At 35.5% G+C, this 24,355-nt stretch overlaps 4 pseudogenes; all 4 read left to right on the plus strand.

Annotated features, from left to right (window-relative positions):
* Positions 1-8,123, plus strand: part of LOC139040600 (olfactory receptor 5D13-like) — a 59,363-nt pseudogene extending 51,240 nt beyond the window's left edge.
* A 150-nt stretch (positions 8,124-8,273) lies between these two features.
* Positions 8,274-9,079, plus strand: LOC139040601 (olfactory receptor 5D18-like; annotated as a pseudogene).
* A 7,877-nt stretch (positions 9,080-16,956) lies between these two features.
* Positions 16,957-17,885, plus strand: LOC139040461 (olfactory receptor 5L2-like; annotated as a pseudogene).
* Positions 17,886-17,919: 34 nt separating this feature from the next.
* Positions 17,920-19,464, plus strand: LOC139039743 (olfactory receptor 5L1-like; annotated as a pseudogene).
* The last annotated feature ends 4,891 nt before the right edge of the window (positions 19,465-24,355 follow it).

Here is a 24,355-nt window from a genome sequence, read left to right on the forward strand (position 1 = left end):
GCGATGTTCTCTCCTACTGTCCAGTGCCTCCGAAGGTGTAAAGCAAGGTTTATGATCTCTGCCTTCTTGGTATTGTAGGTCTCTAACGAGCTGGCATTATGTTTATTCTCTGAAATTCAGTTCTTCCAATCTTTTGTTGTATTTTGGAGGGGAGAGAATCCCTGGTCAGCTCACCCCACCATTTTGCTCTGCCCCCTCTCCCTAAAGGACTTTAAAAACAGCTTTTTGAGTGTGCCTCCTCATTAGGCAATGTTTATTTTAATATAAAGGATATAAGCAATTATTGAAATATTAAACTAAAATTGCAATCATAAAAGAAGAGTTATATTTCTAAAGTAAAAGAAAGTAAGCAAAACCTTTTCATCTTAGTTTGAAATAGAAATTTAGTTTGAAACAATATTTTTCTCTAAAAATAGTACCACTCGTAAGGATGAGATATTAGCAGTGAACCTTCCTATTCTCAAAATTTTCGGTGAAAGTACATTTTTACTCTCTAAACAGAACCAGAACTTTCTGGAGAAATAGCTGTTTTGAAGTCTGAGGTAGAAATGTAATGAGCCTTGAGCAACTTAATTTCCAGAAGGCTAGAATGCTATTAACGTCTTTTTGGATCATTTCAAAGAGACACAGGAGGCAATTTGAAATGGCTCCCACTGGCTTATGATTAACATTAAAAATGAATATTGCTTTCCATTTTGTTCATGGTTTCCTTTGCTCTACAGAAGGTTTTTAGTCTGATGTAGTCCCATTTGTTAACCTTTTCTTTTGTTTCCCTTGCCCAAGTAGACATGGTATTCAAAAAGATGTTGCTAAGACCAATGTCAAAAAATAGGCAGAGGAAATGAACAGACATTTTTCTAAGGAAGATGTACAGATGGCCAACAGACACATGAACTGGTGCTCAGCATCACTAATTATTAAGGAAATGCAAATCAAACTACAATGAGATATCACCTTACACCAGTTAGTGGCTACAATTACCAAGAAAAAAAACAACAAATGTTGGAGAGGATGTGGAGAAAAGGGAACACTCATACACTGCTGATGGGAATGCAAATGGAGAAGAGTATGGAGATTTCTCAAAAAATTAAAAATAGAAATACCACATGATCCAGCTATCCCACTACTGGATATTTATCCAAAGAATGTGAAATCAATGATCCAAAGAGATTTATGCACCCCGATGTTCATTGCAGCACAATTCACATTAGCTGGGATGTGGAAACAACCCAAGTGCCCTTCTACAGATGAATGGATAAAGAAGATGTGGTATATATACACAATGGAATACTACTCAGCCATAAAAAAGACAAAATTGCCCCATTTGCAACAACATGGGTGGACCTGGAGAGTGTGATAATAAGCAAAATAAGCCAGACAGAGAAAGATAAATACTGCATGATTTCACTCATATGTGGAAGATAAGAAATACATGGATAAATAGAACAGATTAGTGGTTACTAGAGGGAAAGAGGGTGGGAAGGGTGGGCTAAAAGGACAAAGAGGCACATATGTATGGTGGTGGATAAAAATTAGATTACTGGTGGTGAGCATGATGAAGTGCATTCAGGAATTAATAAACAATAACGTACACCCTAAATTACACAATATTATAAACTATTATAATCCCGATAAAATTATTTTAAAAAAACGAATACTGCTTGCAATTAATTTAAAAGCATCATATATGTTTAAATGTCAAAATTTAAATATAGATAATAGGAAATAACGTCATTGGTTATGATTAAAGGTTACTGGAGGTATCAAGCTATTACTCTGAAAAATGGTAAATAAGGAGATAAATATTCTGTCTTTCCTTTATGAATTGCATATCAGGGTTATCAGTTTATGATAGGAAATTCAGAAGAAATAAGAACAGAAAAAAATGATGAAATTAGAAAATCACAATTTTAGAACTCCTAATAAAAAAATGGATCAAGGTGATGATTTCAATAGCTATTAAAGTTACTAAGTGAAAAGTTGATGGGGAATGCTAAAAGTGTGTCATCAAGATGACACTGTCTGAATCCATAGATCAGACTAAGCAGCATTGAAAGTCAGACTACTAGTTAACATGTACCTCATAATTTGATGTGACTGGCAGTAGTCAAAACACCTATGACATATTCTTTCCCACAAGAAACTAAAAGAGAGAATTTGAATTAATAAAGTTTATTAATGTGAGTCTGACTTTAAAGGAACTGGTGCAGGAACAAGTCAAATTACACCAAATAAAGCAATATGCCAAATACCGAACATATGGCATTCTACAAATGGTCGAATTTTCCAAAAAATTACCTGAACATACATGTGTGTATACACACTCTCACAAACACACAAGGTATTGTTATACAGTACACAGAATGTAATGTTACATAATACATGGAACTGTTACATTTTAAAGAAAACAGTTATACCAACCAAACTTGTTTGATTCTTGACTCAAACTAACTGTAAAAATATGTCTTCCAGGCAATTGGGGAAATTTAAATTTGGACTTGGTATTAAATTATGTAAGAATATCTTATTTTTGGTAAGTGCAATTTTGGCATGAGTATTTAACCATGTTTCTTTTACTGATGGTTACATTTTTTATAAACTCCTATTAAGGACTTATTTAACAAGTGGATTTATAGAGAAATATAATATCCTACAAATATAATTACATTTTAAATAGCTCAATTTTATGAGATTGGAAGTCAGGGATTCACTGTCCCTACAATGTGTTGACCATTCAGGATGAAGAGCACCACACATAGTCTTGTTTTCCAGGCTGCACACAGCACTTTTGGCCAAAAATATATGTGGGATAGAAAGAATTCAGTGTAGCAAGCAGTTACTGTAGTTCTTTGTTTTGAGGCCTGTAGCATTGGCTGAACTACTTTTTGTTTTCCTCAGTATCTTCAAAACTCTTGGTTTAAAAGTTACATTGGTAAACCTTTTTCAGTTTTATCATGACTGATTATTTTGCAGACCTGAAATTATTTAACAGTAAATTATTAATGAAAATGTACTGCAAAAGTACTCCACTAATGTCATTCCATATTTTGTCATTATTCTAAGAAATATCAACATAGTGGCATAAATACAGCTTTAAAGAACACCAATCAATATACCCAGATAGGCTCCCCTCTTTTTCATTCTGCCATAGTGTCATCCTGAAATATTCAAGTTAGATTTTTACAAAACAGATTTAAAAAGCATGAAACATCACAAACTGCAGAATTATTGAGAAGCATAAAAAAAAACCTGTCTGTTTGAAACTCAATTGTATTTGCTGTTCCCTTTGCCCCAAATCAGCACCCTCCCCCCATTTATTTGCATACTTTGCTTTCTCACTTTATAATGGTCCATGCTCAAATAGCACCTTACTATTGTCAACGAAAATAATCCATAACCAATCTATAAATGAAAATTTGGGACAGTTTATTCTGAACTAAAATGTGAGGACCATGGCCTGGGACCTTTCTTCCTGAAGGAAGAGGGAACCAAAAAAGTGAGGTACACAGAGTGGTTATATACCCCCAAACAGGATGTTTCACATATGACTGAAATGTCCCTCCCACAATAGTCACAAGACTGCTTTGTCGGCACAGCGATTGATGGAAACAGCAGGTAGGTCTGCTGTCTAGGTGAACACAGCAGGGTGGCAGGTCTGTTGTCTAGAGCTGGGTGATCACAGGTGAGCTGGGTGGTCAAAGGTGAGTGCAGCAATCAGTTCCTAGCCTAAGGAAAGATGCTTATCCCTAAGGAAATGCTAATGTGGGGGGAAGTTGCACATTTATCTTAAAGCCATTTGTTCTTACCATAGTAAATGTTTAAAGCAGAGATACAATGCATGCTCAGCTGCCATGGTCAGGTCCTTTTGGAAAAAACAAAGTCAGGCCGAATTAGGTTTACACCAAATGGCTTCCTCATATACTCTAATATATCCTATTGCTTGCCATTTCTATTTGTCACTATGGTCTTCTCTGATCTCCCTATTTAAAATGACAGTTCAATTTTATGTTTTGTCATTTATAATTACTGTAAAATTATTATGTATTTATTTGTTTTTCTGTATCCTCTATTAAATATGAATTTATTGACAAAGGAACATTCTTTTTCTTTTTCCCCAATACTTAGGATAGTGCCTAGCGCAGAGTAAATCCGTAATAAATATTTAATGAATGAATGAATGAATGAAAAAATGAGTGATTATATGTCTTCATTATGTACTCAACCTTCTTTCCCTGGTTTCTGACTAGAGAGAGAAAATTCAGCAGAGTGGACATTTGCTTTGGTTTGTTTTTCTTTTGTTTCATTTTGACTGCACAGTTTCAATAATCACTTCTAATACATGCTTATTGTTCTTTGTGAGCTGTCTCCTCTCTACACTCAAATTCCTCATAGTTCCAGCAGGTTTGGCTCTACTGCCAGTTCCTTGGAAGGTCATATGGATCATTCAATAAAAATTCATGGTACACTTGCTTTATGCTCATCACTGATCTAGTAGCTTAGAATGTATCAGTGAATATATTCTTTGCTTTCCTGAAACTTTTATTCTAGCAGAGGGGAACAAGCAGTATGAAGGAATGCAATAAAGATTAAAAATATATTTGAACCATGTTAAGTACTTGAAACACTAAGCTGGGTAATGGAGTAGTCCCTGCAGTATAATAGTGTAGGGGAGGAAGACATTTCCTCTTCCCAAATGTGGGTTCATCTGGCCGGAGAATGAATTAAATTCACATGAGACAGAATAGCAAGAGAAAATTAAACAAAGCTTTATGAGGAACCACGGCCCGGGGCCTTTCTTCCCGAAGGAAGAAAGGGCACTGAAGAAGTGGGGTGCACATGGTGGTTATATACCCCCAAACAGGGTGTTTCACATGTGACTGAAAAGTCCCTCCCACAATAGTCACAAGATTGCCCTGTCAGCACATTGCTTGATGGACACAGCAGGTAATGGTCTGTTATCTCGGTGGGTGTCACAGGAGGCAAGTCTATTGTCTCGAGCTGGGCGGTCACAGGTGAGCACAGCAATCAGTTCCTTCCCTAAGGAAAGATGCTTAATCCTTAAAGAAATGCCAACGTTGGGAGGGGGAGGGAAGTCACTTACAGGAGGTTACCAGACAAGCACAATAAAATGCAGATTTAAGTCCTTGCATTTGGTATGGATTAAGAGTTTCTAGAGAGAAGGTCATCTCCTTTCTTCTTCCTGGTACAGAGAGGGAGGCACCTTTTACAGATAGAGATTTACCTTACAAATGTAAATGTGTCCTAACAAAGGGCAAGTTCCATTACTCAGAGCCTCCTTCCCTGTCTCACTTTATCAAAAAGCAATCAGCCTCAAATCATCCTGACGCCAAAGAGACATATCTTGGGGTGGCCAATTTCAGGTCCCCACAATAGCATGTTCATGGACGCTTTCACTGGAAAAGTACATTTGAGCAAAAACTTTAAGGGAAAGCATTCCAGAGTAGAGAAAAAAGTGGTAGATAAGACCTTAAGGAAGGAGTGTGCAATATTTTTTGAGAAACAAAAAGCAAGAAGGAAAAGCAAGGAGGTCAGAGTAGCAGGAGAAAGCAGAGGGAAGAAAGAATAATAGAATAGGACAGAGATTTACAGGGCCTAGATAATTTTCACAACTTAATATTTAACATTGTAAATATTTCTGCTTTAATTCTCAGTGGATCTTCACACTTCTCCAATATGGTGAGAGTGGATGGTATGGAGGAAGAGGGTTATGCCCTGAATACAGTAGTCACTCAATTAATACTTGATAATGACTTTTATAATTACATAATTTTGATAATTGTAGGAAGATATTGGAGTGATCAGGGGGCTGGGGGAAGTGACTTTATAACTTTTCATATGAAATGCCCCTCATGCTGCCCCAGGTTTTCTAGTACACAAGAATTACACGAGAGACAGATGATTAATGTTAGTTGTTTAATTAATGACCTCAAGAGAATGGGGCCATAGGTGGCCTCTAGGGTTCGTGTCTCAAAGGTAGTGACTACAGCTGTAAGAACACATGCATCACTCCCAAGCCAGATATGTCCTCCCTTTGACATCAGCAGGTTTAGGATTCTAAAGACAGATTGAAATTAATCTCAATGAGGGGTGTGTAGAAAATAATATGAGGAGGGGAATTTACTCTTTGGATCCAGATAGTTCTCGAGAAATATTTAGTCACTGCAAAAGTTACATATCTGAACATGCAAGGAAGAGGATAAGCCCTTATTCTACAGAGCTTTCTATCAGAGAGCCTGACTCAGCTGAGCTGCTCATTAACAGCCACGAACAACAGGTACTGTGGTGGTTGAGAGAGAAGAGCTCTGAGAATTTGAGGGAACGTGCCTTGTCTTGCTTCTATACATTTTTGGAAGGAAAGTCGAGGCAGAATAGACAAATATTTAAATAAAATGAAACAATCAGAAATTAAATGGACCCTCTATTGAAAAAACTTAAAAGGGGTGAGATTTAATTAAGATTATAAGGCAGGAAACATGTGTCCCCTGAGTGCAAAAATTACAACAAAATCGGGAAAAGAATTATAGGAAAGAAGATTTCAGCTGTTATATTTTCTATAAGGCATTTGGGACACAAGAGTCATTATATTAAATATAACGCTGCTTTAAAAATTTTTAAATGCCTTAGCTCAATTAAATGTTGTATTAAGAAAAAAGTCTGATAATTCAAATATCTGACTTTGTGATGGATTGTCTTTTGAGGGTGTCTTTAATACCCAGATTTATGAGTACAGGAACAGATAGGGACCTTGTGTGTCTCAGTTCTGCATATGATCTGACGTATTTATTGATGAGCCGTCTAAAGTCCATTTCTGTGGGACCAGAGATAATCTTACCAGAAATGATAAAGAGTTTTCTGGAATGGTAGGATGTTAGAAGTGTTGGCAACCATTTAGAGAAATATAATTCTTTTGTATTACTGTTTTCTCATGAAATGTATGTATAGTGCAGAAGTACCTCAAATTTACAATCCCTCTCCCTCACAGGTAATAAATGATAGAATGAATATGTGCCTTATATGTCTTAAAGAAGGAGTATAAAGAGAGAAAGAGAGAGAGAGAGACCTAGGAACAGGAAGTTTTTAAGTCAGAGTCTTTACTATAGTTAGTTATTCAGGGGAGAGAAAGTGTCCCTAAATTCCATTCTCATTTTATCTTGATGCTGCTTTCTAGTATAATTCTGTGGCACATACACTGTCATTGGACTTTTTCCCATAGTTCTAGTGTCTCTAGTTTGTCAATTAAAAGTGTGATGATTTAATAACGGAAATATGTTAGTAACTAGGCTAGAAAATGGGTCAGAGTCTGGTGTAATAAAATGAGTCCAGGGCTAGGAGTCTGGGGATCTGGGATCCAGTCACAGAAGTGTAGATTAGTTCTTATTTGAATGTCATTAGGAAAACCAAAGTTCTCCAGCTTCTGCTTTGTCACCTCTAGAAGTAGACTGGATTATCTTTATCATCTGTTGCAATTTTATTATGCCTCAAGCAGTGAGGAAGGATTGACATTTAGGACTCCCTGAGCTGAGGAGCATACTCTCTGAAAAAAATTAAGATTAATTTTGATAATAGATTTACTGGGTCAGAGTGGAAAACAAAGATTAAAGTGCTGCATGGAATTGCCAATAAAGACACAAAAGTAAAGTGTTAGGGGTGTTCATTCTTAATGTCACAGTATGAATATATGATGCAAAAATCAATTTGTTCAGAAATTTGTCATTTTTGTTACTGATTATAGGGCTGACATAATCAGTAACCATATTGTTCTAGGTTTCTCTTTTATAAACTTATAATATCCAAGGAGAGCTGAAAGCGTTATGGGAGGATTAGATTTAAAATAACCATGAATCCCTTGATTTCATATTTTTATTTGTAAATATTAAAAGAGAACTAAAAAATAATTCAATAATTGTATTGGTTTTACTTAGCAAAAATTTTTAAATAGTTATCATGTTTTAAAATTTTAGACATTTAGCATATCTTGCCTAAAAGTTACAGAGGGAAATTCTGAAAGAGATATTTTTCTTGTCTTCCAGTCTTGGGAAGGGATAGCTAACCAAGCTTCTTTATATTCTCACTCTCCTTAATATTTTTGTTTTCAGGACTGATTCAGATTGGCAAACAGAACCATGTCAGAGAGAAACAAAAGTGGGGCTACCTTCACTCTCTTGGGCTTCTCAGATTTCCCAGAACTGTAAATACCCTTCTTCTTGACTTTTCTGGCCATCTACAGTGTCACTGTTGTAGGGAATACTGGGATGATTATAATAATCAAAATTAACCCCAAACTGCACACCCCTATGTACTTTTTCCTCAGCCACCTCTCACTTGTGGATTTCTGCTATTTCCCCATCATTGTTCCCAAGACCTTGATGAACCTACTTATAGAAGACAGAATCATTTCATTTACAGGATGTGTAGTACAATTCTTTTTCTTTTCTACGTTTGCAGTAACTGAATCTTGTTTATTAGGTGGGATGGCCTATGACCACTTTGTGGCCATTCGTAACCCTCTGCTGTACACAGTTGGCATGTCCCAGAAACTCTGTGCTGTGCTCGTGGTTGGATCATATGCATGGGGAGTAGCTTGTGCCTTGATACTCACATGTTCTGCTATCAAATTATCATTTCGGGGTTTCAATACAATTAATCATTTCTTCTGTGAATTCTCCTCATTACTGTCCCTCTCTTGCTCTGATACTTATGTCAACCAGTTGCTGCTTTTCATTTTGCCACCTTTAATGTGGTCAGCACACTACTCACCATTCTCATGTCTTACCTATTTATCATTGTTACCATTCTCAAGATGTGTTCAGCCAGTGGATGTCGCAAAGCCTTCTCCACCTGTGCCTCCCACCTGACCACCATCGCCATCTTCCATGGCACCATCCTCTTCCTCTATTGTGTGCCCAACTCCAAAAACTCTAGGCATACAGTTAAAGTGGCCTCTGTGTTTTACACTGTGGTGATCCCCATGTTGAATCCTCTGATATACAGTCTGAGAAATAAAGATGTCAAGGATACAGTTAGTAAAATAATGGACACTAAAGTCTTTTCTTATTGAGCATATTGTTTTAGTAGAGTTTGTCCCAGAAATGTCAATAAATTATGTCCATAAATTTTGACTTTAAAGATACTTTGAAAGTTATGAAGAGTTAATGTTGTACAATGGAAAGTCATGGACTTTGGTTCAAAGAGACTAAACTTGGTGCTGTGTCTTACTGGGAAATGAAACAGCAATCTCTCTCATCTTTAATTTTTCATGTACAAAATTGAGATAACATAAACTAGCTCCTAATCTGATTGTGAACATTAAGAGACTATATAGATGTCATGTGTAAAACCTTGTATAAACTCAATAAACAATTTCATCTCGTTTCTTATAACACACCTGGTGTAGACTAGACTTTCAATCAACACAAAAATTTCTGTTATAAAAGCGCTAAGAGCAGTTAAATTAACTGGTCTTCATCCTTCAAGGAATGAAAAATCCAGTGTTGACAGCACGGCAGTAAAAAGGTGCCCATTGTATAAGGTAGAAAATAATAAATATCATAGAGGATTTGAGAGGAAAAAAAAGTTCAAATCCATGTAGAGACTTCAGAGAGATGCCTTCATAATATAAGTGTTGTTTGAGCGTTTCCTTAGATAAGAGAATTGACAGAATTTTAGGAGATTCATATCAACAAGGAGTTTTATTCCAGAGACAAAAGCATGGCAAAATCAAGGAGGTCAGAATGTAATATTGAGTCAATGAGCCAACAAAATTTTTGTTGAGCAAATACTATATTACATGTATGTGTGGGCGTTTGCATATGTGTGTGGGTAGGTGTGTTTTGTTGTGTATACACGTTATGTGGCATGAATGAAAGGTGGATAAGACAGTCTATATCCTGAGTGTATTTTCAAAGGAACTCCAGTGTGGCAGTATAAACTATACAGCCTCCACCAAAGGCTTAGAAATGCTAGATCAGATCTCAGCCTGTCTTATATGCCAAAAGTAAGCATGTGTCTACTCAACCAGTATTTCATGCTATCATTCCGCCTATAAAGATGTCAAAACTTGACCAATTCTTTGTGTTTTTTCTGAAAATAAATATAATTTATGAATCCTTTTCAACTGAACTCCTTTAAAAAAGTTTTTGAAGTTGCTGTAAGTGTTGAAAACTAATTGCCTATATAACCTTAATCAAAATAAAATTAAAACCAGTCAGTTATTAACATCAAGACATATCTAATCTGGCAAATTTAAAATAACAGATCTCTCCAACATTAATAACTCACTTTTGCTTGAAAAATTTGTATACCCTTTTCCTTCACTTTACTTTGTATTTCTATATAACATTCCAAACAAATCATTAACATAATAGAAGAAATAAATTTCCAAGTGTTTTGGTATGGGAGAAAAAACCAACCTGGGGAAAAAATTTTATTTGGGCTCAGTAAAGTTATCTGGATTGTTCATATTATTTTGAATTTACTGTCATTATTAAAGTGTTTCATTTATATATATATATATTACTTGATAAGGATCAATTAAACAAGCATTGTATGTATAAGGATTAAAATATGTAAGAAAAAAGTGTCTTAGATATTGGATCTCCCACGAGGGATTGATATTTCTTCTATTGACTTACTTTTCTCTGGGTGTTCACAAATTTACCTTTCACTACACAACTGGCAATTATACAATTTCTAATTTTCTTTGAAATTAGGAAATTATTTATATTAATGTTAAATTGAATCAATTAGAGGTAATGCCTCCTTATAGAGATTTTGTTTTACTTCTGCCCAGCTTGGACCAAGGATGATCATGTTTTGTGGTAGAACTAACACAACCCATTTAGCTTTTCCTTTGAGGAAACCAAGGTTCATAACATTTAAGTGACCTGGCCAATGCTTTAAAAGTCATTGTTGACAAATTTGACTCGTATTAGTAGTTTTCACATTTTTGGTCATATGCTTCTTAATTTTGAAGAGGTATATAACTCAAGAATTTAATTTTACATATAAAATATTTCATCATTGTTTTAAATAGCAGCAAAAAATGTAATTTCCTTTGCATAGCATAGTTCATTTAAAGTACGTAAATAAGAACATCTGTAATAGTCAGATTTGTGCCTTTCCTTTGCCTTAACTTATATTCCATTCTACTCCCTCCGTTGAACATTATAACTTTATTATTCACATATGTACTTTTTATTTCTTATGATCATAATGCTTTTGGTAAAATCAAAAGTTTTTCTTTCTGGATCAAGTTAACCTTGTAATGATGTAATAATAATTAAACCACTAATTAAAAATATAATTGCATTGTAAATTTGGATAAAACATAATTAATCAAAATTTAAAAAATTGTTTTTGGAAATATTTCTTTTTATGAGAAATATTATGAGTAGGTGTTTGGATTTTTTGTTTCAATTAATTACTGTATCCATCTAAAGACATCACTTAATGTTAGAAAGCAAGAGGGTTGAGAATCATTTCTATTTCTGCTTTTTAATAGATGACAATCTATTTTCACCTGACACTATTTGGTCATATTAAAGGTAAACGGGAGCAGAAACTTTGTCAGAAATTGTGCTGTAATAGTAATGTCAATCAACTCTTTCAAATCCAACCAGGTTATGTGCTAATTTCTTACAATGATTTTTCATCAAATTTTATTTTTTAGATAATAATGCATTAAATAAAATTAGATTGCCTTCCAATTTTGTTGAAGTCCAAAATTTTGGAAATCATATCTTTCAAAAGAATTTATTACCCAGTGTGGTAGATGGCAAATGTAGTTCAGATTCTCCAGTCCTCCCCATATCCTTGACTGTTTGCAACTTTTCTGATCAAATGGTAGAAGCAGCTTCTTCACTCCTGGAATGTAGGCTGCTCTCATGACTAGCTTTGGCTAACAGAAAGTAGCTGAAGCGACATTGTGTCAGTTTCAAGCCTCTTGAGAGTCCTTGTGACTTTTTCACAATCTTTTGGAATTTTCACAGTCTCAGAAAAACTGTTACGTGAACAACCACAGACTGGAATATTGGATAATAAGAAACAGAGCCCACACCCCCATCACAAGTGCTGGCATTTAGCCAAACCGTCAGACTTGAATCTAACCTGCGAAGCTAAGATCGTATGCATAGCAAACCAAAACAAGATCATCCATGTCAGGATTAGATCAGCAGTACTAAGTTACTGACTCTTGCAATAGTGACCAGTAAAATAAGTAGTTGTTGTTTTTAACTAATATATTTTGGAATGGTTTGTTATGCAATCGTTAGAACCACTCACTTTCTTAATTTCTGAAAATGTTACCACAAAGACCTTCCAAGCCTTATCATATAATAATTAAGCATATCTGTTATTCTTCCACCTAGAAGCATTTGATTACAAAATTGAATTAAAAAGTTACAAAATTTAACATACCGTTGATTTCATTGAACCTTGCCAATACAACATTTTACTAGAATGGTATTTTCGTATGTGTTTTAAAGACATTTAATCAAAAACTTAGAGCTTCAGGGGCCGGCACGGTGGTGCAGCAGTTAATTTCCAACATTCCTCTTCAGTGGTTTGTGGTCCACCGATTAGGATCCTGGGTAGGGACCTATGCATCAGTTGTTAAGCCATACCGTGGCAGGTGTCCCATATATAAAGTAGAGGAAGATGGGCATGAATATTAGCTCAGGGCTAATATTCCTCAAAAAAAAAAAAAGAACTTCATATTAATGTTATTAAATTTATGGATGATGACCATGAAATCAATTTCAATACAATTTTTACACTTAAATTTTGTGTGTTTGGGAGGAAGATTGGCCCTGAGCTAACATCAGTTGCCAATCCTCCTCTTTTTGCTTGAAGAAGATTGTCGCTGAGCTAAAATCTGTACCAATCTTTCTGTATATTATGTGGGATGTGGCCAGAGATTGGTTTGTGCCTGGAATCTGAACCTGTGAAGCCCAGGCCAGTGAAACACAATGTGCAAATTCAACCACTGTACCACCATGCTAGGCCCTTTAAATTAATTTTTAAAAACACCTGCATGTCTTTAAGTCTAAGACGAATAGATAAGCAATGTAGCTTTCCTTTGAGTGAGTTGCCCAGATGATATAAAACATGACTGTCAATGATACTCTTTATAGATAGTCTTTTAGTTTTTCAGTCATGGGACTGTCTCCTTCAGGAGGATTCAATTTGTGACAATAGTTTCAGGGTGCATTAATAACAGAAAGAATAGATGTTAAAAAAATATTGTCATCAATTTACTATATATCTGATTTCAAAACATCACTGTGTTGGCTAAAATACATGTCTAATGCCATCATTTTCCATTAAAAGAAATGTGTACTATATGCCAGAGTCATGACAAAAAGGTATACCATGAGTTTGAAGTGTCTTGATTAAAAGAAAAGCTTCACGTTTCATGAAAACAATATTTCAAAGTGTTCTTATATTTTAGGTTTTGGAAGGTTGCTTTTATTTTTCTAATTGGGGTAATTCACACAGCAAATATGTGAATGGATAAGAGGAATCCTCACTTTCAAAAAATGACAGAATGGTGTCATGAGAGTGCTAAGTGGAAAGGAGACCCAGAAACACTCTTCAAACTCAGAAAATTATCAGATGGATCGATTTTAATAAAATTTATATAGGTTGTTGAGAATTTGGAAACTTTTTACCTATAACTAATCATATCTGTGGAATTCTTGAAATGTTTGGTCTATCCAAGGGCACAAACCACAGATGGCACAAACCACAGATAGTGGTTTGAACACTGTTATTCATGGAAGCATTATATGGTGAGAAAATGAGCAGATTTGGGAGAGTTCCCTGAGGTGATGCTGTTTAATGGTCTCTGGCATTGAGTAAGTATGCCATCCCAGCCCTGTTCAGTAGCTCTGTTCTCCTCATAGGGTCATATGTGTGGCCCAACCCGAAGAGCAGCATATGGTCTCATTCTATCAGTGATTCTGTGTGTGACTTTGGACAAGTTGGACCTAACTGTGCCTCAGTCACCTCATTCATAAGGTTACATAACTGTACCGATCTCATTTATTTTTATAAAGATGAAATATCTTATTAGTTGTATTCAGAATAGTACCTAGCATACAGGATTTGATCAATAAATGTGAGCAATTATTATTATTCTCAGTAAAAGAAGTTCATTATCCTCACCTCTTTCTGGTATTAGGAAGAACTCTGTTGTGACTTCAGACTTTATGCCCTCCAGGAAGGAGCTTTTGACTATAAAACAAGTAAAGTTTATAAGAATATTCATATATTTCACAATGGTAATGTGATCCTTCGCTAACAGAGCAATGATTAGATGCAGCATACAATGCTCTAATATTCATCATCAACTCTGGAAGGAATAATGCTGAATTATAATAAAATGTACCATGTTGTGATAATATTTCCTCCTGGTTATATCTCATAGAAGTCATTAACTGTTTGAGTCTCAAGGTAGTGCTGTTTTGTTGATATCTTGTTGATGTCTCACAGAGATCACAAAATCATAAAACCTGAAACGTTTTCCATCTTGGCATCTTCAGAAACAGGGGAAACAATGTCTCTCCCCCAGATTGGCTTATTGGACTACACTCTGGTTTTTGGGAATGGATATGAATGGTATTTCCTGGGATCTGGATGCTTGCTTTTTGTTGTTGTTGTTGTTTTCCTCATGTGAGTATTTGTTATAACCATGTGTAAGAGAAGGAGAAATTGTAAATGAGGGCAGTGGTATTAGAAATATTTTTAAATACCTGTGTTTAGCCTTCTCTTAATTAGAGAGTGTTTTAAGAAGTGCCATGTTCTAAGCACTCCTTTATGAAAATATTTTCCCTTTTTTTAATTCAAAAACAAGCTCAATGTGAAATGGGAAGAATTTAATCTGCAGAATCAGGTATCTTGTAACAGCTAATAGTGTGAAAGGGAAAAGAGTGTAAGCGAACTGGGAAGAATGCTTGATTTCTCTCTTCTCTCTTCCTCCTTTCTCACACTAACTCAATCTATGGAATCTTATAAAGACCGCATGGAAATTCTCCTGACAGTCACTCTGATGCTGAGAGTGGCAGTAAGGGGTCCTCAGGATTGCTCATGTGGGGAAACAGACATGGAAACCACCTCTGGAGCAGAAACGAGAGGAATTATTTTGGCCTTGTGCAAAACACCTTGAAAAGTTTCTTGACCTTGCTACTATTGACAATTTGGGCCAGATCATATTTTGGTGTTTGCATTGTGCTGTTGATATGTGTGTATGTGTGGGGGGACTGTCACGTGCATCGTAGAGTGTTTAGTAGCATCCCTAGTCTCTACCCACTACATATCAGTAGCAGCCCTCCCTATTGTGACAACTAAAAATGTCCCCAGACTTTGCCAAATGTCCCATTGGCATCAAAACAACTCCTGGTTAAGAACCACTGCTCTACAAGTAATCAATAGCTTGATTTTTCATCTTTAGACTTGAAAACAGGAAAAGGTTTTTAAAATTACGTCCTACTGAACTCAGAAAAAGACAAATAACTCACTTTTACTGGCTGTTGAAGAGAGAAAAAAACATATCATCAGAATAATTATTTGGTTTCAAACTGGGATTTCTTAATGCACATATCTTTCACCTCTTTGAAATCATTTGAAGAATTAGGAAAATGCCTGACTGCATTGGGTTTTAGTCCAGATTCTCTATCTTCCAGGAGTAACCAACCAGTACCTCTAGAGTCTCATACATATCTACTCAGAGTCAAGATGGACAGGATAAATGAGAATGTTTTCCCCCTTTGTGGGCATTTTCTGTATGTCAAAGGTCTTGAATGAATCCTTCCCTTATTAAAAAAAATCACACCCTCCTTCCCCACTCTATTCCATAAACCTTATGTTTTGTGAGAATTCAGGCAAGTTTCTACATTGCTTTAAAAAAATGATAGGAGTAAGATATCTATGTGTCATGGACGTTGTGAGGATTATATATACAATTCAACTTGCGTAAACATGTATAATATTATGTCTGTGCAATCTGGCTTACTATTTCTTAACTTGCCATTTTATCATAGTCATTTTGTAGGTCATTAAAAGTTCTTCAAAAATATCACTTTAGCTGCATGATTTTCCATAATATATATGAACCATAACTTTAACCTTTTTCCTATTTGACACTTTATTTCTAAGTTTCACTATCATAAATAATGCTGCAATGCAGCAGCAAGCATTTGTATTAATAATTTCATATTCACATCTTTGATTACTTCTACAAATAGATTTAAAGCAGTGGATTCATTTGTCAAATAGGTCCTTGTAAGCCTTCAGGGTCATAGTTACAGAGGTTTGAATCCCAGTATCAATTCCATGAACAATGGTTGACATTGAATTTCATAATTAGTAAAATCACCATGCTAATTTTATAGAAAAATGCTAATACAGAGTACAAAAGCTGCTTTCTCCATCTAAAACATATTGAAAAAAATTAACACTTGGTTAACACTTAAATAAGCATATTTTTTATCATTTCAGTGGAAAACAGGAAAGGGTACTATGTATTATAAAAAAAAATTATTTCCTGGAATCCCAATGTTTCTAGTACTGATTAAAGGGAAAAAGAGACTTGAACTTCATAAAATAATATAGCTAATTAAACAATATGTTCTGTCTTTCTAATGATTCAGTTTCAAGCTCTCAGTTGTATAGGACTAGTTTAAGGAATAATACAGGCTCTTAAGGATGTGAATGCTTTTGTGTGGTCTGTGAATTACTGTGAGCTCTATACATTTGTATGCGACAATGTCTGAACTTTTCCTAAACTTCACAAAAGTAATATCCTATTTCTTTGCTGCAAAAAGTTAACTATCCTACTTATTGTCATGTCTTTTTTAAGAGACAGTCAAAACTGAATTTGGGATCATATAATGGAGGATAACTACTAATATTTTTCTCCAATCCCAATAAAGTGGGGACATGGGCAAGGAGAATTGCACTGCTGTGGCAGAGTTCATTCTCCTTGGATTAGTAGATGTCCCTGAATTGGGGGTCTTCCTCTTCCTGGTGTTTCTTCTCAGAGATGATGTCACAGTTTTGTGTAACCTGGACATGATTGCACTGATTCAGGTCAACTCTCGACTTCACACTCCCATGTACTTTATCCTCAGGCACTTGTCCTTTGTGGATTTCTGTTACCCCACAATCATTGTGCTAAAGATGCTAGCTAATGTCTTAAATGAAGACAAAGCCATTTCCTTCCTGGGATATCCTGTACAATTCTACTTGTTTTGTACATGTGTGGTAACTGAGGTCATCCTGCTGGCTGTGATGGTCTATGACCATTTTGTGGCCATCTGTAGCCTACTGCTGTACATGATCACCATGTCCCGGAATCTCTATGTGGAGCTGATGTCTTGCTGCTATCTCTGAGGGACTGTATTTTCTCTGATTCACTTGTGTTTGGCTCTTGAGACCCTGTCTTATAGGTCAAATGTGATTAACCACTTCTTTTGCGATCTACTCCCTCTCTTATTTCTTGCTTGTTCTCATGTCACTATGAGTGAACTGCTGCTATACATTGTGGCCACTTTCAATGGAATCATCGCCATCATGATCATCCTCACCTCCTACTTGTTTATTCTCATCACCATCCTGAAGACACGCTCTACAGAGGGAAGATGCAAAGCCTTTTTCACCTGTGCCTCCCAGCCGTTGCTGTCTTCCATGGAACAATCATTTTTGCTTATTGCTGGTCCAGTTCTGGCAACAGTGTGGATACTGACAAAGTAGACATGGTATTCCACACCGTAGTGATTCTCATGCTGAATCCTCTGATGTATAGCTCGAAAAACAAGGATGTGCAAGAAGCTCTCAGAAAAGTGATGGGTGCCAAAATATTTTCCTAGAGGACATTTTCTTAACAGAACTCAGAGTCTCAGAATGGAGGCTGGTGAAAGGGTACATTGATGGGCTTCAGTGTTTAAGTGGAAATAACAGTCAAGCGGTAGGCAGTTGTGGGTGAGTTTTTTGATTCAATTCTCTTTCTGCCTCTTCCACGTACAAGGGTAGGATTTAGCATATTAAAGTTTGCAGCCTACTTCCTTGCTTTTATTTACTCTAAAACGATTTAAATGAGTACATGATTACGGTTAATGGACTGTTAAAACACACATTTAGTTTACTGTAAAACGTTCATAAGTTTAATGAAGAAATCACGTCACATTTTATTTCAGCTTCCGTTATGGAAAATATGATTCAGTTCCAAATTGAATTCTTGTTATTTTACAATGAAGAACACACCATTCTCATTCTATACACAGAATGAGATTCCCATATGTATACATATCCTATTTGTTATTTATTTCTTGCTTTCTTTATGATTTTTTTTTGTTATAGCTATGCCCAGTGTTTTTGGAACTTCAGATAGTATCATCTGAAAAATGGAGACATTGGTAATAATTATTTCGCAGAAATCTTGGAAAAATTAAATTACACGTTGTGCACAAAGGGCTTAGAATAATCCTTGAGTATAATTAGTTCTCTGTCTCTGCATCTCTGTCTGCGTCTCTCTCTGCATCACTGTCTCTCTCATATAATATGTTTTATTACATATAGTATATTTATATATATTTGCAATCAGTTAATAACCAGTGGTATGAGTAGCAGCATTTCTGACTTACACCTCCTTTTTTACTTTATCTTTCAGTTCCTATCTTCATGCTTATTTTACAATATTGTGGATCAAGCTGGGCATGATTGCACTGAGCCAAATCATCTCTCGACTTCACACTCCCATGTAATTTTCTTCAGCCACTTGTCCTTTGGATTTTTGCTATTCCATGATCATCATGCCAAAGATGCTGTCCAATACCTTAAACAAGAAAAAAGCCATTTCCCTCCTGGGATGCATGGTGCAATTCTACTTGTTTTGCACATGTGTAGTCATTGAGATCTTCCTGCTGGCTGTGATGGTTTATGACCACTTCTTGGCCATCTGTAGCCCACTGCTGTACATGATCTGCATGTCCCGGAAACTTTATATGGTGCTTCTTTCTGGCTGCTGCCTCGGTGGAACTGTGTGTTCTCTGGTTCACTTGTGTTTGGCTCTTGAAATCCCATCCTATATGCTGAAGGTAGTTAACTGCTTCTTTTGTGATTTACCCCCTCTCTTTACTCTTACTTGCTATGAGATCTCTATTAATGAACTCACGGTGTTCACTGTGCTCACTTTCAATGAGATTGTCACCATCATGATCATCCTCACCTCCTACTTTTTATTCTCATGACCATCCTGAGGATAAGCTCTGCAGAGGGAAGGTGTAAATCCGTTTCACCTGTGCCTCCCACCTCACAGCCCTTACTGTCTTGCAGGGAACAATCTTTTTCATTAAATGCCAGCCCAGTTTTGGCAACAGTATGGATACTGCGAAAGCAGTCACAGTGTTCTATACTGTAGTGACTCTCATGCTGAAAGCCCTGATCTAACTGAGGAAGAAGGATGTGAAAGAAGATCTCAAGAAAGTGTTGAGATCCAAATTGCCTCTTGAAAAGCTATTTTGTTAGCTAGACTCGGGGTTTTATTAGAGATCTTTAATGAGGGACTTGTTTTGGGTGGATGTGAACAAAAAGTATTAATGAGGGACTTGTTTTGGGTGGATGTGAACAAAAAGTAAAATAAGGAAGTATTTTTTGAGCTAGGGGACAATGCATGCTTTTTTGTTTTCAGTTGCCTATCTTATTAAGAGAAATCTTATCCCATTTATTGAAGAGTTCAAATGCATCTGCTACCTTTACCGCTCTTCTCCAATCTCTAACTGCCTTGAATGGGTTTTTGGCGTGATATTGCTAGACTCCATTTCTTGGTGTGAGATAACATCAATATATTTCTCACAAAGTGCACATAAAGAGATATATCTTTTCCTTATCCTTAATGCATGCAACCATTCTTATTAAATTGACATCATTTTTTCTACGTGGAATGAGTATACATTTGTCTCATATTCTCTGATTTTTCTTGAAAATTTGAAGTTAATTTCATATATGTTTATGCATATTTCCGAGTATTATTTTTTAGTTTTTTGGTTAATTTCTCTTTTATTACTTTTCCAATTGCAAAGTAATAATTTTAGAACTTTTAAAATCTTCTCTTATGCAAAATAGTTATAATAGTATTCTAATTTTATAATACAACTCTTGTGAAAATTAAATGAACATCTTAAGTTCTTAGCACTATATATGGTATATTATAGCTGGTTAATAAATTTTCTGCTGTTATTGCTGTTGTTGTTTTTACTTTTATCCTTTGTCCTCTATTTTACCTTAAGTCTTGATTAAATAAGTAGATCATCTATTTGATGCCATACCTTTTTACGTTTCCATGCTCTTGTTAATTTTTTTTGCTCTATCTAATACTATTGTAAGCATTCACTATATTTTCTAAACCTCTTATATTTTAAACCAATAGCTTTAGTTTCCCATGGTTCCTGAAAAAAAAATTACTAAAAGTTTAGTGGCTTAAAACAATAGACTTTTATTCTCTTAAAGTTCTTGAGGTCAGAGGTTTGAAATCTATATCAATGGGCCAAAATCAAGATGGGGGTCAATATGTTTTTCTCCTTCTCTAACTAGTAGCATCTCAACTTTCTGGTGGGGACCCAGCTTTTCCTATTGTTCTCGGTCTCTGTCTTTGCACCTAATGGGAACTGGGGAAGTGTTCATGGCTAATCATCAAGAGACCCAGTGATTGGTTTCTGGGTGGACACTAGAAAGCCAATGACTTAACTATGAGATTTTGCTGGAATTATTGAAAAAGAAGTGTTTCTTTCTGCTGAGATTAATCCTCTGCACAGATAGAAGCTCATAACTTCTCATATCACCCTTTGCCAGGGTGATATATATATATATATACACACACAAACATAGACACGTATATGTATTTCAAGTATTATCTTTCTTCATTAGGCAACATATTCTCTATAAATCTCATTCCCAGGTCTCCAATCATGCCATGAACTTTCCAAGCTCCATGTAATTGCTCATGCTGTTTCCTCTACCATCTCTCATTCATTATTCTATACTTGACAAAATTCTTAGAGTCGAGTCTAAGTTATCCCACTTTTCCCTGTTTTTTACCTAGAACACTACCTGGCACAACATATTTACAGAGCAAATGTATTTACCGCATGAAAACTCTCTGATCTATTCTGGCCTTGAATGGCCAGAATTTCATTTGAAAATAAATGCACATATAGCACTTATCAGAGTCATTAACTTCATTCATAATTGGCATTCAATCTACATGTCGATTTTCAAGATCTTCTAATTCTCAATAGCTAGATAGATACATTTTTGCCTTTTCCAATTTATTCCATGATCCTATCCTGTAGAACAATTTGATAGTTGTTTGATAAATTGCTTTGATCTAGCTAAATCAAATTAAATAGCAAATATCATTATCCAGTTTTATATATAATAATCTACCATTTTGAAAGCCAAATATATTTTTCTTTGAGACATTCTTGGAATCTAGAAAAACACATTACATCATTTCCTTTTTTAAAATTCAGTGGAGCTGCTTAATTGCTCAAGTGTCTTTTCCCACTGGGATTTGGATGTCAGGGTGTGTGTGTTCTGGGATCTAATGTGAGATCAAAAACTAATCTCAAAAACCTCAAAGCAAAATATAAAACATCTCGCATTATCCTTAGGAACCACAGCCTTCCTAAGGGAGGCACAAATTTCTTCTATGAAGACAGAAAGCCTGCCTAAATGGATTATGGAAAATATTGCAATGGGTCAGTGTTTTTTTAATCTTTAACTGCCAAAATTGATTTTTCCAATGAATATGAAATGATGCTAACAACAGTGTAGTAAGAAAGTGAGTGAAAGAAAGATAGTGATCTGGGAAGCGTTCTTAATATAATCTGAGGATATTAGAGCCGGATGGGATTTTAAGTGCTCATCTTATAGTCGCTAATTTTACACCTAGGAAATTGGTGTTTTGAGAATAAATATGCCTAGAATAACACTTTTTAAGTTCTCAAGGTATTTCCAACAAAAACAACAGAAATAACAACAACAAAAACACAATTGACACATGATATTCTTAAGACAATCCTCAGCATTACTGGACTCTGATTCAGAATATAAATATAAACACAATTCTCATTATCTATTATTTCTTTTTAAAAGCTGAGTAGGCTTAGATATAAATTAAATCTGACTCAATCTGTATATTATGTTATTTATTCTCACCTATACTAACGCATTAGAATCAACAGTTGTCAATATGAGCGTAAAATGTCTGGAGTGAGGCTGGGGGTTGGGATTTAAGGGAATAGAAAACAAGTTTACAAAAGGCCTAACCAGGGCTCAATATAGGGAACTTACTGCAGGAATAATGTTTGCTGAACTCTTTCAGAAATCTCCATTTTCATTTTCACCCGTCAATTGCATAGAAGTACAAATGATTTGTCTCACCTTATACTCCTCTTGATTTTTTGTTTCTTGTATTCTTTTATCCTTCCATTGTTCCATCTAGCTTTTATATTTTATCTTTGAATTCTGCAAGCTTCTTTCATTATTGAAGCATGTAACATCCTTGAAAGATGATTACAGGTAAATATTTTCTATATAAATTGATTTCTTCATTACTTTTAATTCTGTGATTGAAAATAAGGGGTTTAATAGAAAACAACTTCAGCAAAGAAGTGATTATTCCCCATGGCTCATAACCCAAGCTTATTTAAGCATTGTCCCTAAAGATAAGGCTCTTTCTTTGATACCTACTTTCTAATAGTCATTCTTCATAATTACCGAAAGAGACGATGGCACAACAAAGAAACATTTCCACCCACCCTTCCCTTACTATCCACTGGATATAACTTTATTTTTCCCTTGCCTTCACAGCAGCTGTCATTGCTTCACTCCTAGGGCAATTGACACACTTGTCTCTCATGTTTGCAGACAGGTATAGATGGGCTGTCACTCAATGAAGGTTGACATTTTCTAATGAGAAAACCACACCTATTTCGGGAAAAGGAAACTCTGAAGAATTGACTAGTAGCTCAATGATGCTTTTTTTTCTCCACTTTGTCCTTTGTTTAGAGCAAAAGGGGAATCCTCATTGGTAATAAAATAATGAATATTAATATCTAATGAAGTTCCAACTTGCCTCAATGGTTGAATATAAATAGCTAATATTTATTAATGTTTGCTATGTGAAAAACACTCTTCAAAATACTTTACATGAGGGGCTGGCCAGGTGGCGCAGCGGTTAAGTTCGCACATTCTGCTTCTCAGGGGCCCGGAGTTTGCTGGTTTGGATCCCAGGTGCTGACATGGCACCACTTGATAAGCCATGCTGTGGTAGGCATCACACATATAAAGTAGAGGAAGATGGGCACAGATGTTAGCTCAGAGCCAGGCTTCCTCAGCTAAAAGAGGAGGACTGGCAGTAGTTAACTCAGGGCTCATCTTCCTCAAAAAAAAAAAAAATACTTTACATGTAATAGCTCATTTACTCCTCACCTTTACCCTGAAGACAAGTGTTCCTATAATATGCAACTTACATATCAGAAAATCAAACCATAGAGCTACTAAAATTTTGCCAAAGTCCTAAAAACATTAAGTGGTAGAGCTGGGTTTAAAGCCAGGCAGTCTGGCTCCAGGGTCCATGCTTTTAATCACCACAACATACTGTCTCTGTTAGTGTGTCAAAAGAAGCAGACCTGCCTATTCTACCACATACTCTAAATGAAATTTTAAGTTAGTTTTAAACTAATATCTCTATATCAAATTTAGCACATTAAGTTTTTGGAAAATAGTGTTTGCTCCAATCTCCTTCCTAAATTCCACCGTATCTGACACATTTCCATCTCTGGGAAGGTAATGTTTATTGGAGAGTGCTCTAATGCAATGATACGGAATCTCCAATCTCTGGTCCTGGCACTTTGATTGCAGTGCTTTGCATCTATGGACTGGTTAATTGGCCTGAAATCATCAGATCCTTTTCAACATGATTGAGAGACAATAAATTCCTAACATGTTTTAAAAATCTGAGAGAACTAAATTAGATGTTAAAGTACTTTGAAAATTACAAGAGGAAAGTATGTTAATGCCCTATATGCACATCTACCCCAAATTACCTAATTTAGCTGGAAGTAGAATAAAGGTAGAAAATAAACTTTCAGTAATAATCTGAAATCCACAATCATTATTGTATCTATATTTCATTCTCTGTGCCAGGGAGTAACTTCCCGGATAGTTACATTCTGCTCATTAACTCTAAATGTACACAAAGTTTTACTAGAGACATTTAGTTTTATTAAAAACCTGGATGAAACTGAGGAAAGAGTGGGAAGGTAAGATTTTGGTG

The sequence above is a fragment of the Equus asinus genome, chromosome 17 (genome assembly GCF_041296235.1).
Source record: "Equus asinus isolate D_3611 breed Donkey chromosome 17, EquAss-T2T_v2, whole genome shotgun sequence".
Taxonomy (NCBI): Eukaryota; Metazoa; Chordata; class Mammalia; order Perissodactyla; family Equidae; genus Equus; species Equus asinus.